The sequence below is a fragment of the Polypterus senegalus genome, chromosome 13 (genome assembly GCF_016835505.1).
Source record: "Polypterus senegalus isolate Bchr_013 chromosome 13, ASM1683550v1, whole genome shotgun sequence".
Lineage (NCBI taxonomy): Eukaryota > Metazoa > Chordata > Cladistia > Polypteriformes > Polypteridae > Polypterus > Polypterus senegalus.
The window spans coordinates 37,078,351-37,094,903 of NC_053166.1; positions in this window are offsets into that span (position 1 = coordinate 37,078,351).

Below are 16,553 nucleotides of genomic sequence, written 5' to 3' on the forward strand. Positions count from 1 at the left end.
AATTAGTGGACACAGAAGAAAGAAGTCATTGAGTGATCAGTTGTACATCTCATGATAAGTGCCAAAAATCTTTTTGAAGGCTGCTGAACAATAATTTGGTGGCATGGTGGCGCAGTGGTAGCACTACTGCCTCGCAGTAAGGAGACCTGGGTTCACTTCCCAGGTCCTCCCTGCGTGTAGTTTGCATGTTCTCTCCGTGTCTGCGTGGGTTTACTCCTGGTGCTCTGGTTTCCTCCCACAGTCCAAAGACATGCAGGTTAGGTGCACTGGTGGTCCTAAATTGTCCCTAGTGTGTGTGCTTGATATGTGTGTGTGTGTGTGTGTGTGTGTGTCCTGTGGTGGGCTGGCACCCTGCCCAGGATTTGTTTCTGCCTTGCACCCTGTGCTGGCTGGAATTGACTCCAGCAGACCCCCGTGACCCTGTGTTAGGATATAGCGGGTTGGGAAATGACTGACTGACTGAACAATAACTTGGCATTGGAGAATTGTCTTTAGAGATAATAAGGCTGACAATTACTTCTATAAAGGTGGTTAATATTTTACAGTGGAATGCTAGGAGTTGGAAATCAAGTGGTCAAGAATTCCGAAAATTTGTGAAGAACATGTCTTCACTCCTAGTTGTCATTTGTATTCAAGAAACTTGGTTACAACCTGGATTTTACTTTACAGGTATATACCATAGCGTGAATACAGGTGCTGGGGTTGGTGCAGCTGCTTCAACCAAAAATGGAATAAAGTACAAGAACAGGTTAGCAAATTATATGAATTTGTGGTGTTAGAAAATATACTGTATGTCATTCATTTTTATAATCTATTTAATAAATTAACCACTGAAGTTATAAGAGATGGTTGTGAAGCATAAGACTCATGGACTAATATGGTGTGGTGATTTCAAAGCACACAATACACTGTGGCTAACAGTTGAACGGATACCGACAGATGAGCGGAGGAGGACTTTTTGGACAATCAGACCAGTTGTTGTGTCTTAATGACAGTAGTGGCACTGTACTTGACTTACAGCAAAACAAAGTATCTGCTGTGAATCTCACGTTGGTATTTGAAACTGCTGCTGGCATCACAGAGTTATGATATTTATGAGGAGAATTTGTTAGAAAGTGACCATTTCTTGGTCAAAGATAGGATTGGAACTGCACAGCAATGTTAGTTCTTCTGTTTCTTGATTTACCTTTACACACGCAGAATGGCATTAATTTGAGATGGTGCGGAGAAAAGGTGCAATGTAATCTTTGAGAGGAATATTGATTATAAATTTGAACTTCTTAGTTAAATGTTATATCAAACCGCTGCAGATGTAATTCAGTAAACTTGCTGGCTGTAGTAATACAAAGGTTGTGCCCTGGTGAACAGATGCCTGAACTCAGCAAAAAAAATGCTAGAAATAAGTCTTTTAGGAAACTTGAAAAGTTTTTTTTTATTCTGTACAAAATGGTGGAAGTGTGGAAAGAAATACTGTCAAAAGCACAAAATGACAGCTCTGGATAAAATATTGCGGTAATATTTGTAGAGTAGCATATACAGTCCCATTGTGTTCAATATTTTGAAAACATATTTTTTCTAAAGTTGGAATAGTTTAATATTCATGTAGGCTGGTGATGGGGCTGCATGGAAAATGGGCGAGAATTTAAATTTTACAATTAAAAAAGATACTGGCTGATGTACAGGAGGTGGAGACATGAGGTGGGGCAGAGTGATCTTGCTAATCCTCTGGCCTTTTCTCATACGGGAGTAGCGCTAGTCAATGGCCATAAAGTAGCTTCTTTATTTGACTCTGGCAGTAACATTTCCATTGTTGCTCACAGTTTAGTGTTGCTGCGACAATGGTTAAAAGTAAAGACCCGTCTAACCTGTATTCACGGGAACATCTGATCGTACAAGTCTGCCCGCTGTTACATCTGTCACGATAATCCTCCATTTCCCATGATACTGGGTAGAGATTGGTCAGATAAAAACTGCGGCATAACACTCGCTATCCCTACAAAAACACTAGGTCTTGTTATGGATGCCAACACGGCGTCCTCAGCTACCTCCACGCCATGTAAACAGCCGATAGAGGAACACAACATGGCCTCAGAGAATGACGTGGAAACAGCCGGGCTGTCGCAGTGCAATACGTCATGCAATACACCAAGCGCTGCTCTGTTTTTGGACTGAAACTATGGCCCTTGAGGTCGAGTCTGATCCCCTCAGTTGTCTGCAATGAACGGGGCAGCGGGGGGTAACATTGTAGTGTGCCTTAGATGGCTGCGTGTTGAATGGGGCCGACGGTGCAGCGGACACTTCAGGCAGCATACTGTAGTGGAGGTGACTGTGAGGTGAGCTGGTGATGAACCGCCCCTCGCTGCCCCCATTCATTCTGAATAGCAAGTCTGCTTGTACTGTTACGCACATAGAAGGGAGTTGTCTCTTGTCAGTACAGGGTGGTCCAGATCTAATTATGCAGATCCAGATCGTCTGGATGACTTTGATTTATGCGGGGATGATTCCAGTTTGGCGCAAAGACGATTCTTCATGTCGTCAGTTCACACAATTCTCGATGGTCTGGGATTTTTCGGGTGATTTTCTATGTAATAAACTGAATAAGTTATAGGGTAAAGAAAATTGCATAATTAGATCTGGACCACCCTATATATCAGACATGTTGACGTCTGGTGCCTTCCTGCTCTGATAATGTGTACAGTGCTGTGCAGAAGAGCTCATCTTAACCTTTTGTCTTCACCCTTAAAGAATGTCTCTGAAACACAAATCTGATGCAAGTGCTGGTGATACAGTAAAGAAGAGAAAGACCAACACCATTAGAAATAAAGCAGAAATAATAAACAGGTCAGAAAGAGGTGAAACTCCATCATTCATTGGGAGAGCACTTGGTTACAGTTGGTCAACAATAGCATTTATTAAAATAATGTACCTGTTCCGACTTACATGCAAATTTAACTTAAGTACAAACCTACAGTCCCTATCTCGTACGTAACTCAGGGACTGCCTGTGTGTGTATATACAGTGGAACCTTGGTTTACAAACGTCTCGGAACACGTACAAATCGGTTTACGAACAAAAAGTTTGCCAAACTTTTGCATCTGTTCACGACCACACACTCGGTATACGAACAAGCCAGTTTCCCTTTAGGTTTGTGCGCGCCGATGATTTCCGCACGAGTTCATTCTCTCCCTGTGCATTCCCGGTGCAGGGAGCGAGAGAGACAGAGAGAAACACAGACAGGCTTGTGCGCAAGAGAGACACACACACACACGTGAGAGAAACACACACACACACAGGCACATGCGAGAGAGAGATACACACACAGGCGCACGAGAGAGAGACACACACAGTTGCGCGAGAGAGACACACACACACAGGTGTACTTTTCTTGGTGGTTTATTAAATTATGGATTTTTCAAATGTTCATTTTTTTCCCTGTGCTTAAAACACATTAAAAAAAGTGTTTTTAGTGAGCGGTTCATAGCGCTATAGTGTGAACTCTTGCAGTGTTAGTTTTCTCTGTTGTTCAATGTTTTTACATTTAGTTTACTATTACGCTGTGCATTCTATGGTATAATGAACTATATTTGTTCTTAAAAACTTAAAAAAATGTATATTTACATACAGTTCGTACGGTCTGGAATTGATTAACTGTATTTACATACAATCCTATGGAGGAAATTACTTCGGTTCAAATCGGGTAACGACCAGAGTTTTGGAACGAATTATGGTCGTGAACCGAGGTTCCAATGTACTGTATATATATATATATGTATGTATATATATGTATGTGTATACTGTATATATATGTATGTATATTACATATATCTATACTAATAAAAGGCAAAGCCCTCACTCACTCACTCACTCACTCACTCACTCACTCACTCACTCACTCACTCACTCACTCACTGACTCATCACTAATTCTCCAACTTCCCATGTGGGTGGAAGGCTGAAATTTGGCAGGTTGATTCCTTACAACTTCCTTACAAAAGTTGGACAGGTTTTATATCGAAATTCTATGCGTAATGGTCATAACTGGAAGCAGTTTTTCTCCATTTACTGTAATGGAGATGAGCTTCAACGCCGTGGGGGCGGAGTTTCGTGTGACATCATCACGCCTCCCACGTAATCACGCACTTTTAGCCACCATATTGAACTTTCCAACGTCACTAATTCTCCAACTTCCCGTGTAGGTAGAAGGCTGAAATTTGGTAGTTATTTCGGTGGTATGATGCCACTGTCGGCCGCCATACTGAACTTTTCTACAGTCTTTGTTACTTATGGGCCCATCTTCAAGAAATTTGATCCGCGGGTTCCCAACGCTAATTGAATCCTACTTACGTACATATATACGTCCATAGCCTGCAGCTCGGTCACCGTGTGAGGCAGCGTTGGGTCCCCCATCCAAACACCTCCCAAGTTGTTGGCTGCCTGCCTATATAAGGTCGTCCGTTGCTCCACTCTCTACATTCCCTTCCTTGCTTCGCCACGGGATTCACATCTCCCTGCTGATAACTACAGCCTTTTTATTTAATCCACAGCTTCTCCGCTGTTTTATTGTTCATTTATTACGATTATAGTTATTGTGTAAGTATTTTAGATTTACTTTAAATTGTTCAGGTACCCATTTCCTTTATCATTCCAACCATACCTGCATTAACATGTCTATCGAGGTAATCACCATCGATCAAAGAACTGTCACTTACCGAGTGGTTTCCATGCCCGGAGATGGCACCTACCTTTTCCGTTCTCTTTGTTACATATTGCACGGCCATATCAGGCTCACTCTTAATATCCGGAGGAACTTTGTGTCTTATGTATTGAATGACTGGGACAGGTTCAAGGTGTGGACTGATGACGGTACAGGAGATAATTATACTACACAGGAGCAATAGAAGAGTGAAATGCTTAAGCCCTTCACCTATGGATCTTCATGTGAGTTGATGGCTGCCGTTGAATTGTTTGGTTGTCGCTTTCAAGTGTACTGAAATGGCCAAATATTTTACACCTTTGGACAACCGCCAATGCCTCTTCAACATCTTAGATTCACAGGTGACAATTTCAGTAGTGGACACTTTGATGTTTATGAATGTTTAAACTCTCAAAAGCTGGATGTGAAGTTATCGATGAAACTGGTTGTATACTTACAGCGCTTGACAGATGCCGAATGTCTCTTCAACACAAGTCCTACAGATACTGTCGTAATTGAAACAAACCATGAAACTCAAACCGATTATGACAGCAGCAATCCAAGTTGTGAGATTTGAAACAAGATTACTGTTCACATGGCCAATTGTACGTTGCATGCTTAAGAGTAAGCTCAGCGCACAGCTTGGTCATATTACAACCGGAGGGCCGAACTCACAATGTGGTATACAAAGAGATCCTTAACAAATAATTATTGGTATATTTTCCCTCAGTTTAAAAAGATTTAAATTTCTTCTTAATAAAATTATTAATGCAGTACTTTGCCGCTGCAAAGCGCGGGTATTTTGCTAGTATACTATAATAGACATCTGCTCGATGGCCATGGGAGGCGGAGTTACGCCTCCCACATAATTTAGTGCCTGCCCATATAAGGCCGTCCGTCAGCGGCAATCCAATTGAAACACTGCCGCTAAATATTCACGGGTGAAGGACTGTGCTTATGCAGACGAAGACGAGATGGTCAGGGTGATGTTTGGTACAAACTCAGCGAAACTGCGAGGGAAACTTTTAAGTGACAGGTCTTGGCTAACATTAAATACAGCCGTGGACATCGCACGAGATGGCACCAGCACAGCTGGGAACCTTCGATGCATGTACACGAAGGCTCACGGAACTGACGCAGTGCACAGACAAAAAGCAACAGTTCCAAAGAGTGCTGAACAAAAACCCAATTACACAATTGAGAAGGCAACAAAAAAAATATGAAGCGTCTGACACATACAAGCATATTCATAAATGCAACTACTGCGGAAACAAAGCACACGGTGGAAAATGTCAATGTCCCGCTAAAGGAAGACAGTGTAAAAAAAAACCCGTGCATGCAGTGTCTCACGTCTCAGATAAAGAGGAAGACAAGCTGTTTATTGATGCAGTAAGAAACGAATCGATGAATAAAACCTGTTATCTTTACAATGATTGACAAACATGGAATGTAACTTGAACACAACACATCCTACAAATACGAGCCTGATTGAAAGAAATAATGATAATCAAATCCTTGATGGCAGCAACACTCATAACACTCACAAAACAATTACTGTATATTGACAATCATGTTACGTTATTTTTAAAATGTTCCCTTTTCTTTTTCATAACTTCTTTAACACACTACTTCTCCGCTGCAAAGCGTGAGTATATATGTATATATATATACAGTAATCCCTCCTCGATCGCGGGGGGTCTGGAACCTAGGGTCTAGGTAAAAATCCACGAAGTAGAAACCATATGTTTGTATTTTTATTTTTATATATTTTAAGCCCTTATAAACTCTTCCACACTGTTTATAAATATTCCCTGCATGGTTATACAGCATAAACCCTTTGTATTTTCTTAGATATTAGGTAAGATTAATTGAAATGATGTATGTAAACACACTGTTTATATACAGTAAAACCTAAATATTATTTTAAAGATATCGAGTGTCTCCAATATCACATATGTTACAGCCATTACAATAGACAGGCCATCAGCAATAAATACGTACAATGCAAGAAAAATTGTATACAGTAAATGTGTGTACAGTGACACTAAACGTACGTACATGTACTAAGTACTGTAAGTAGAAGTTAATTATAGTTACTCACCAACAATGACACGACGAATTGTCCAATAACGATGAGTTTAATTTTACTGCACAACAAAGAAGAGCGTTAACTCTCTTCTAAAGGAGCCTCTTCAGGCAACTGGATATCACCGCCGTTGTTCTTCTTCCGGCAGACTTCAATCCAAATCACTAAAGCAGATTCCATCCAGACTACTGCCTTATTACATCCACTTACAACACATTTTGCACCCTGGTTAAAAGGACACTGCGGCCGTAGATCTTATATTCCTTTCCTACTTTTTAAATAAAAAGAATCATCACCTCATTGAAGCAGTAGCAGGAGCAGATCGTTTTGAAGCCATTATGAAGGGCTTGACTATGCACAAAGATAAACACAAAAGAGCACAAAAGTTAACTCTTTACACAGCGAAACACGTTGATGCTGAATGAGCGAGACGAGACTTCCTGGTTAACATCGCATTCAGCACACAGGAACTTAACTGCGTGCTCTGATTGGTTAGCTTCTCAGCCATCTGCCAATAGCGTCCCTTGTATGAAATCAACTGGGCAAACCAACTGAGGAAGCATGTACATGAATTAAAAAGATACATTGTCCGTGCAGAACCCTGCGAAGCAGCAAAAAATCTGTGTTATATATTTAGTTATGCTTACATATAAAATCCGCGAGAGTGAAGCCACGAAAATATAGTGAGGGATTACTGTATATATATATACCCCGATCTACATACTCTCAAATAGACAAACCACACGCCGTGGCGCAATGGAAGAGGCTTTGCCTCTAGCGCCAACGTCCGAGGTTTGATTCCCGAGAGGGCATGCACTGAGTATGTACACCTGATAACCCCAAAATTAGGGCAAAACACGTGTTGCATAGTCTTTGCATTATTTTACAGTAAAACTATTTCAATATATATATACATACATATATATACACACACATACATATATATCAGCGCTTCCTGGTTCATTTTACCCTCGCGTACCCTTGGTTTGAGACATGTGAAAAAATATGCGACTAACGCAGAAAGACATCACCAATTGAAGCTTTATGAATAATGGATACTTCATTCGCCATCAATGATTGTTTTGGTAAAGCCATACTCAGTGTAATCATTAGATGAACGGTAAAAAAGTAAGAGCGAAGGGAGGGTGACTTATTGAGGCACGCAGGCGAAACCAAAATAGTACGCGAGCTCGATGTAGTGCGCGTCAACTCGATCTGAATTGCGCTATCACATTCGAAAAAATATATCTTTTCAAGTTCTAATTAGTCGACACAAATATCTTTGGTTGGAATGTAAGCCGAATTTACTCTTTACATTTCTATGGTGAGGAAAAATTTATGCAATGATGCCTACAATTAACTTACATTCCTACCAAAGACATTTCTGTCGACTAAATAAAAATGCCTTCTATTTAAAATTTAAATAGAACTTGAAAAGAAACGATAGTTCATAATATCCATGCAGACTTGCACGTAAGAGCCGGAGTCATCCGTTTTAACAAACAGCGTATTGCACTGATACGAAATAGCCTGCCCATTTAATTATTTAGGAATGGATAAATAAATTAAGATTTTGTACAAATAATGTTTTCATTTTTCTTCCTTCATGGATTCTGGCACCCCAGCAACAGTTGCTTGCACCCAAAGACTATATATATATATATATATATATATATATATATATATATATATATATATATATATATATATATATATATATATATATATATATATATATATGTTTATATATGTGTGTATATGTAGATATATATATATGTATATATATGTTGATCTATGTGTATATATGTATGTATATATATATGTACAGTATGTATATATATGTATGGATGTGTATATATATGTTTATGTGTGTGTGTGTATATATATATATATATATATCACAGCAACACTCATCACTCACAACATTGACAAAACAATTACATTGACAATAATGTTACGTTATTTTCAAAATATTTCCTTTTCTTTTTCATTGCTTCTTTAACACACTACTTCTCCGCTCTTGGCGTTGGTATTTACTAGTATATATATATGTGTATATATGTAGATATATATGTATATGTATATAATATGTTTATATATGTGTGTGTATGTATATATATATGTATTTGTGTGTGTGTATATGTATGTGTGTATATGTGGATATGTATATATATGTGGATGTATGTGTATATATGTGTGGGTGTGTATATATATATGTATATACAGTGGTGTGAAAACTATTTGCCCCTTCCTGATTTCTTATTTGTTTGCATGTTTGTCACACAAAATGTTTCTGATCATCAAACACATTTAACCATTAGTCAAATATAACACAAGTAAACACAAAATGCAGTTTTAAATGATGGTTTTATTATTTAGGGAGAAATAAATTCCAAACCTACATGGCCCTGTGTGAAAAGTAATTGCCCCTGAACCTAATAACTGGTTGGGCCACCCTTAGCAGCAATAACTGCAATCAGGCGTTTGCTATAACTTGCAATGAGTCTTTTACAGCTCTGGAGGAATTTTGGCCCACTCATCTTTGCAGAATTGTTGTAATTCAGCTTTATTTGAGGGTTTTCTAGCATGAACCGCCTTTTAAGGTCATGCCATAGCATCTCAATTGGATTCAGGTCAGGACTTTGACTAGGCCACTCCAAAGTCTTCATTTTGTTTTTCTTCAGCCATTCAGAGGTGGATTTGCTGGTGTGTTTTGGGTCATTGTCCTGTTGCAGCACCCAAGATCGCTTCAGCTTGAGTTGACGAACAGATGGCGGACATTCTCCTTCAGGATTTTTGGTAGACAGTAGAATTCATGGTTCCATCTATCACAGCAAGCCTTCCAGGTCCTGAAGCAGCAAAACAACCCCAGACCATCACACTACCACCACCATACTTTACTGTTGGTATGATGTTCTTTTCTGAAATGCTGTGTTCCTTTTACGCCAGATGTAACGGGACATTTGCATACCAAAAGTTCAACTTTTGTCTCATCAGTCCACAAGGTATTTTCCCAAAAGTCTTGGCAATCATTGAGATGTTTCTTAGCAAAATTGAGACGAGCCCTAATGTTCTTTTGCTTAACAGTGGTTTGTGTCTTGGAAATCTGCCATGCAGGCCGTTTTTGCCCAGTCTCTTTCTTATGGTGGAGTGGAACACTGAGCTTAATTGAGGCAAGTGAGGCCTGCAGTTCTTTAGACATTGTCTTGGGGTCTTTTGTGACCTCTCGGATGAGTCGTCTCTGCGCTCTTGGGGTAATTTTGGTCGGCCGGCCACTCCTGGGAAGGTTCACCACTGTTCCATGTTTTGCCATTTGTGGATAATGGCTCTCACTGTGGTTCGCTGGAGTCCCAAAGCTTTAGAAATGGCTTTATAACCTTTACCAGACTGATAGATCTCAATTACTTCTGTTCTCATTTGTTCCTGAATTTCTTTGGATCTTGGCATGATGTCTAGCTTTGAGGTGCTTTTGGTCTACTTCTCTGTGCCAGGCAGCTCCTATTTAAGTGATTTCTTGATTGAAACAGGTGTGGCAGTAATCAGGCCTGGGGTGGCTACGGAAATTGAACTCAGGTGTGATACACCACAGTTAGGTGATTTTTAACAAAGGGGCAATTACTTTTCACATAGGGCCATGTAGGTTTCTCCCTAAATAATAAAAACCATCATTTAAAAACTGCATTTTGTGTTGACTTGTGTTATATTTGACTAATGGTTAAATGTGTTTGATGATCAGAAACATTTTGTGTGACAAACATGCAAAAGAATAAGAAATCAGGAAGGGGCAAATAGTTTTCACACCACTGTATATATGTAAGGATATATATATATATGTTTATATGTGTGTGTGTGTGTATATATATATATGTATATGCCAGCAGCACTCATGACAATGACAAAACAATTACATTGTCAATCATGTTACGTTATTATTAAAATGTTTCCTTTTCTTTTTTATTACTTCTTTAACACACTACTTCTCCGCTGCGAAGCGCGGGTATTTTGCTAGTAGAACATTAAAATCAATTCTACGTGAGACAAGCAGCCAGTGTAATGAGACTACGACAGTTTTCAGACATTGGGGAGAAAAAATAAACAGGCTGACATCTCTTCATCACTTGGCAAAAGCACAACAGATCCAGACCAGAGATTTAGTTGGAGGATTCTAGAAGTACCGGTCAGGAGGGCCAGCCGCGACTTTAAGATGGCATACATTTGTCCTTCCTTATTCTTTGACTGCTTTTGGTACACTGGCATCTGTTCAGCCACATGGAAGGCTGTTTACCACTAAGTATCCTGTAGGGTCAAGCGCAAATACACAATTAAGAGACATTGCTTCTCTAAATGTAACAATAAGAACTACTAATGAGCAACCCCTCTCCATTATATTTCAGTTAACTGAATGTGTTTGTACTTCTAAACCAACTTAAACTATAAGCTAAAGCCATGTGACAACAGCAGGTGCCTAACCTGTCATTGTGCCACATCAGACACACAGCATACCTTACTGATGGCTTTGGATATAAATTTTAAAATTGCCTGGTCTGTGCCATAGAAGTTCTTTCTACCACACAAGGTTAAAGAAATCCACTTCAAAATTATGAATAAATAGTACCTAAATAATAAATTAATTCATAGTATGACTTTCTCGTATATCCCCAAAATGTGGTTTTTGTACAAATAAAGATGAGTCTCCTCTCGCATTTCTTTTACTTCTGGTCCTATTCTAAAATGTTTTTAGAAAGATTTCTTTCTGTTACTGTCTAGAGTGACAAAAAACTTTCACTACCTATTTAATTATTATTCTTTTTCTCTATGCAATTTTCAGTACAAAATGTTAGAAAATGTAGTGACTCTGGTTTCCTTAATTGGTAAATATATACATAAGTGTAAAATTCAAAATGTTAGATCCTCTATTTCATCTTTCTGTTTGGAAATTAATATGCTAGAAGTAGCTTTTAAAAATAGACAAAACACTAAAGCAATTAAAACATGAAAGATTCTGGGCAGCTTCATTAACAAGTTGTAATGCTATTATTTGTATCCCGCTTTCTTGAAGTAACTTAGCTGTTGCTACTCTTTTATGTAATTTCACCTTCATTATATATTTGTTAACTTCTAGCCACTCGTGGGCGTGGTAGAAACAAGCATGTGTTGATAAAATGGCTTGGCTGGGACAAGAAATTTAACAGTTGGGTCAAGGCTTCATAAGTGAAAGTCATAAGGAGTTGAGAAAGCAAGAAAAAAAATGTCTACAAGTAGAAATGGATTTTATGTGAAACTGCCGAGTAATTCATCGCCCAGGACTTTTCCCAACAACACGATAGCATCATTCACTATTCAGCTAGCCAAGACAATAGAACTGTCCAGAGACTGGGAAGCGGCATTGGTGGAACTGACTTATCCAAAAACGTTCAATTCCATCACTCACCCAGCACCTCTTATACTAATGAATGAGGAAACAAGATCAACAGAATGGATATACACTTTAAACAAAGGCTATTTCAGGAATATAGAAGCATTGTTGTTGAAAATGAATCTTGTTATTGATACCAACCCGTCATCACCTAAGCCAATACTTAAATACAGTCCTGCCAGTAGAACTGTTCGTCTGAACTGGCTTACATTCTCGGTTTTGATCCAGAGACGCCATCTAACAAGTCACTTCACCCATCTGATATCACAGGTGGTTTTTCAACCATGTTTGTGTATACAGATATTATCGAACCACAACTTCTTGGAGATGTGCATGCAACATTACTGAGATGTGTAAACATAAAAGGTGAAGATGGTGCAACTGTCACCATATTTTTTGAAAAGCCACACTACATACCCTCCACATGCAAAGCTTCAATACTATAAAAGATAGATTGAAATTAAGACAGACCAGAATAAACCAGTTCCATTCCAGTATGGTAAAGTAATAGCCAAGTTGCATTTTCGTCCAACAAGATCTATAAGTTTTTAAAACATGCTTGTAACAAAAAACTATGGCGATCTACGCACATACGCAGCTTATAAGACACAAGCTGGCAGTGGTCTACCAGGGTTTCATGGTCTCCCGGTCCAGTACGGTGGCGGTATTGGTGGTATTTTTAAAGCTATCTTCAGAAAAGCAGTACCTCTGTTAAGTCGTGGGCTAGAAATTGCTAAACCTCATGTCAAGTCTGCAGCGAAATGCATTGCTAATGATGTCATGAGCCACGTGTCAGGTGCTGTAATGAATAAAGTTGCAAGACCCCAACAAGAAGGTTTGGGTATGATTGTTATAAAGAGAGGTGTTAAAAGAAAAAGACACACACCCCATCTAACACTTCTCAGGCCACCTGCATGACCCAGGAAGAGAACAAATAGGAAAAAAGCTCAACACTCTGCCAAAAGAAAAAGAAAGTCAACCAAGAGAAGATCTAGAACTAAGCAAAATTCTGGTGATATATTCTAAACATGGCCTTTGTACACTGTGCATCAGATGAATGTGCAAAATGGGAACTGGACATATTTCAGCTGTCACCAGCACAAACCAGCATTGAAAAAGTTACTATGTTGAAGTGCCACCTCTCACCGAATTGTCAGAAAGTGCGCCACTTGATTTTTCAATTCACACTCCTCTGCCTAAGCTGTAAAATAAATAAAAATGATGGAACAAATCTGGCCGCAGATGCACGTGTTGCCCTTGTTAACTACCCGGTTGCTTCTCTGTTCAGTCAGGTGGATATCACCGCCGGGGACAGATTGATCAGCCAGAGCAATAACTGTTACCCATATTGAGCGTTTATTCAAACTGTACTAAATTATGGAGATGAGACCCTGAAAACACAATTTTCAGTTGGACTGTTCTATAAAGACACACCTGGACAACACAAAGCCACTGCTCTGGATGGCCTAAATTTGGGATTCAGTTAAAGGGCTGCTTACTCATCCAGAAGCCGCAGGGTTGATTTATTGGGTCACATCCATGCAGATCTGTTCTTTCAAGAGAAATTATTAATTAATGGGGTTGATGAGTTTTGTCTGATGATCAATAGTGATCAATTTAAGATCACATATTATCAGCATCGTTGTTTGTCAAAAGAGTTCAAGTCAACCCTGTAGTCAGACAGGGTCATGCAGAGACCTTGATGACCAGCAACGCAAAATACCCAGTCAAACGGGTTCAAATGAAAGTGTCTGCAACCAGGAAAACCTGTTTCTGGGACAGCTGCCAAAATTGGTTGTTTTGGGATTTCTTGACAATGCAGCTCTCAGTGGCAACTTTACACACAACCCCTTTAATTTTAAACATAACGTCAACTTCATGGCTCTTTACCTGGATGGAGAGCAGATACCCAGCAAGCCTCTGCAGCCTGATTTTGAAAATGGTCACTGCGTCAGAGAATATTTTCAACTGGTAGAAACTGCAGACAAGTGGATGAAAGATAAGGCACTGTTAGTTGATCGTGAACAGTTTGCTAAATGCTATTCACTTTTTGCATTCAACCTAAGCCCTGATATGGAATCAACAGGACACTATTCACTCATCAAAACAGGCAACTGAAATAAGATTTGCTGAACCGCTGCAAGATACAGTGAATATGATTGCGTATGCGGTTTTTGATAACATCATTGAAATTAACATGCGTCGGCAAGTTATTTACGACTACAGTTAAGCCATAGACATGTTCAGATATGCAGTCACTGGACACTGAGCATCTCAGGACCACCTTTGCATCTGGGCCACTGATACGCATCCATTTTTTGGATGTATTACCTTCACATCAATTGCTCAAGGAGAAGTTGGTTGCCAGACCTCTGTTTATGATTGTAAATACAGACCCCCATGATAAACCCAGAAAGCACTGGATTGCCATTTACCTTGCGGATCATGGAAAAGCTGGTTATTACAGTGAATAATCCAATAATCAGACAGAGAAAAATTAAAGGGTCTGTATGTATATATTTTATTTATTTATTTTTTTTAATCTTCACATGGTAATAAACACATGTTGTAAAAGTATTTTCACAGAGTTATGACACAATCAAACGAAACGATCTAAATTAAAATAATAATAATGATAGCAATAATACATACTAATAAACAGTCATATTAAAACACTATTTTTCTACATTTATTTTTAAAACACTTTCATACTGTGTGCCATGTGTGTTTTTTAAATAGTTGACTTTTTCTAAAGACTCTGTGTTTTCTGATCTGTCTAGATAACATGGGTGTTTCAGATACAGAGCCATAGGCCTTGTCGAGCATGGTTGGAAAATCACGTGATACAGGCGGGCGAAACTGTTTACTGACTGTCTGAATCGCATTGGGATAATTTTTAATCTCTTAAAATAAAACCCAAACGTCCATGTTCCGAAAAATGGACCCGGGCACATTAATTTCGGCCATAGCATTAAAGAATAAATCCCAGCCTTTTGGCTTTCCACACTTGTTTAATGTTCGTGTTAATCTTGATCAGATTAACCATATTTGTGCCAATACCAGGTGTGCCATCCATCCATCCATCCATTCTCTTCCGCTTATCCGAGGTCGGGTTGCGGGGGCAGCAGCTTAAGCAGAGAGGCCCAGACTTCCCTCTCCCCGGCCACTTCTTCCAGCTCTTCCGGGAGAATCCCAAAGGTGTTCCCAGGCTAGCCGGGAGACATAGTCCCTCCAGCGTGTCCTGGGTCTTCCCCGGGGCCTCCTCCCGGTTGGACGTGCCCGGAACACCTCACCAGGGAGGCGTCCAGGAGGCATCCTGATCAGATGCCCGAGCCACCTCATCTGACTCCTCTCGATGCGGAGGAGCAGCGGCTCTACTCTGAGCCCCTCCCGGATGACTGAGCTTCTCACCCTATCTTTAAGGGAAAGCCCAGACACCCTGCGGAGGAAACTCATTTCAGCCGCTTGTATTCGCGATCTCGTTCTTTCGGTCACTACCCATAGCTCATGACCATAGGTGAGGGTAGGAAGGTAGATCGACTGGTAAATTGAGAGCTTTGCCTTACGGCTCAGCTCCTTTTTCACCACGACAGACCGATGCAGAGCCGCCATCCCTGCGGATGCCGCACCGATCCGCCTGTCGATCTCACGCTCCATTCTTCCCTCACTCGTGAACAAGACCCCGAGATACTTGAACTCCTCCACTTGGGGCAGGATCTCTCCCCCAACCCTGAGAGGGCACTCCACCCTTTTCCGGCTGAGGACCATGCTCTCGGATTTGGAGGTGCTGATTCTCATCCCAGCCGCTTCACACTCAGCTGCGAACCGATCCAGAGAGCTGAAGATCACGGCCTGATGAAGCAAACAGGACAACATCATCTGCAAAAAGCAGTGACCCAATCCTGAGTCCACCAAACCGGACCCCTTCAACACCCTGGCTGCGCCTAGAAATTCTGTCCATAAAAGTTATGAACAGAATCGGTGACAAAGGGCAGCCCTGGCGGAGTCCAACTCTCACTGGAAACGGGCTCGACTTACTGCCGCAATGCGGACCAAGCTCTGACACCGGTTGTACAGAGACCGAACAGCTCTTATCAAGGGGTCCGGTACCCCATACTCCCGGAGCACCCCCACAGGATTCCCGAGGGACACGGTCGAATGCCTTTTCCAAGTCCACAAAACACATGTAGACCGGTCGGGCAAACTCCCATGCACCCTCCAGGACTCTGCTAAGGGTGAAGAGCTGGTCCACTGTTCCGACCAGGACTAAAACCACACTGTTCCTCCTGAATCCGAGGTTCACTATCCGGCGGACCCTCCTCTCCAGAACCCCCGAATAGACTTTTCCAGGGAGGCTGA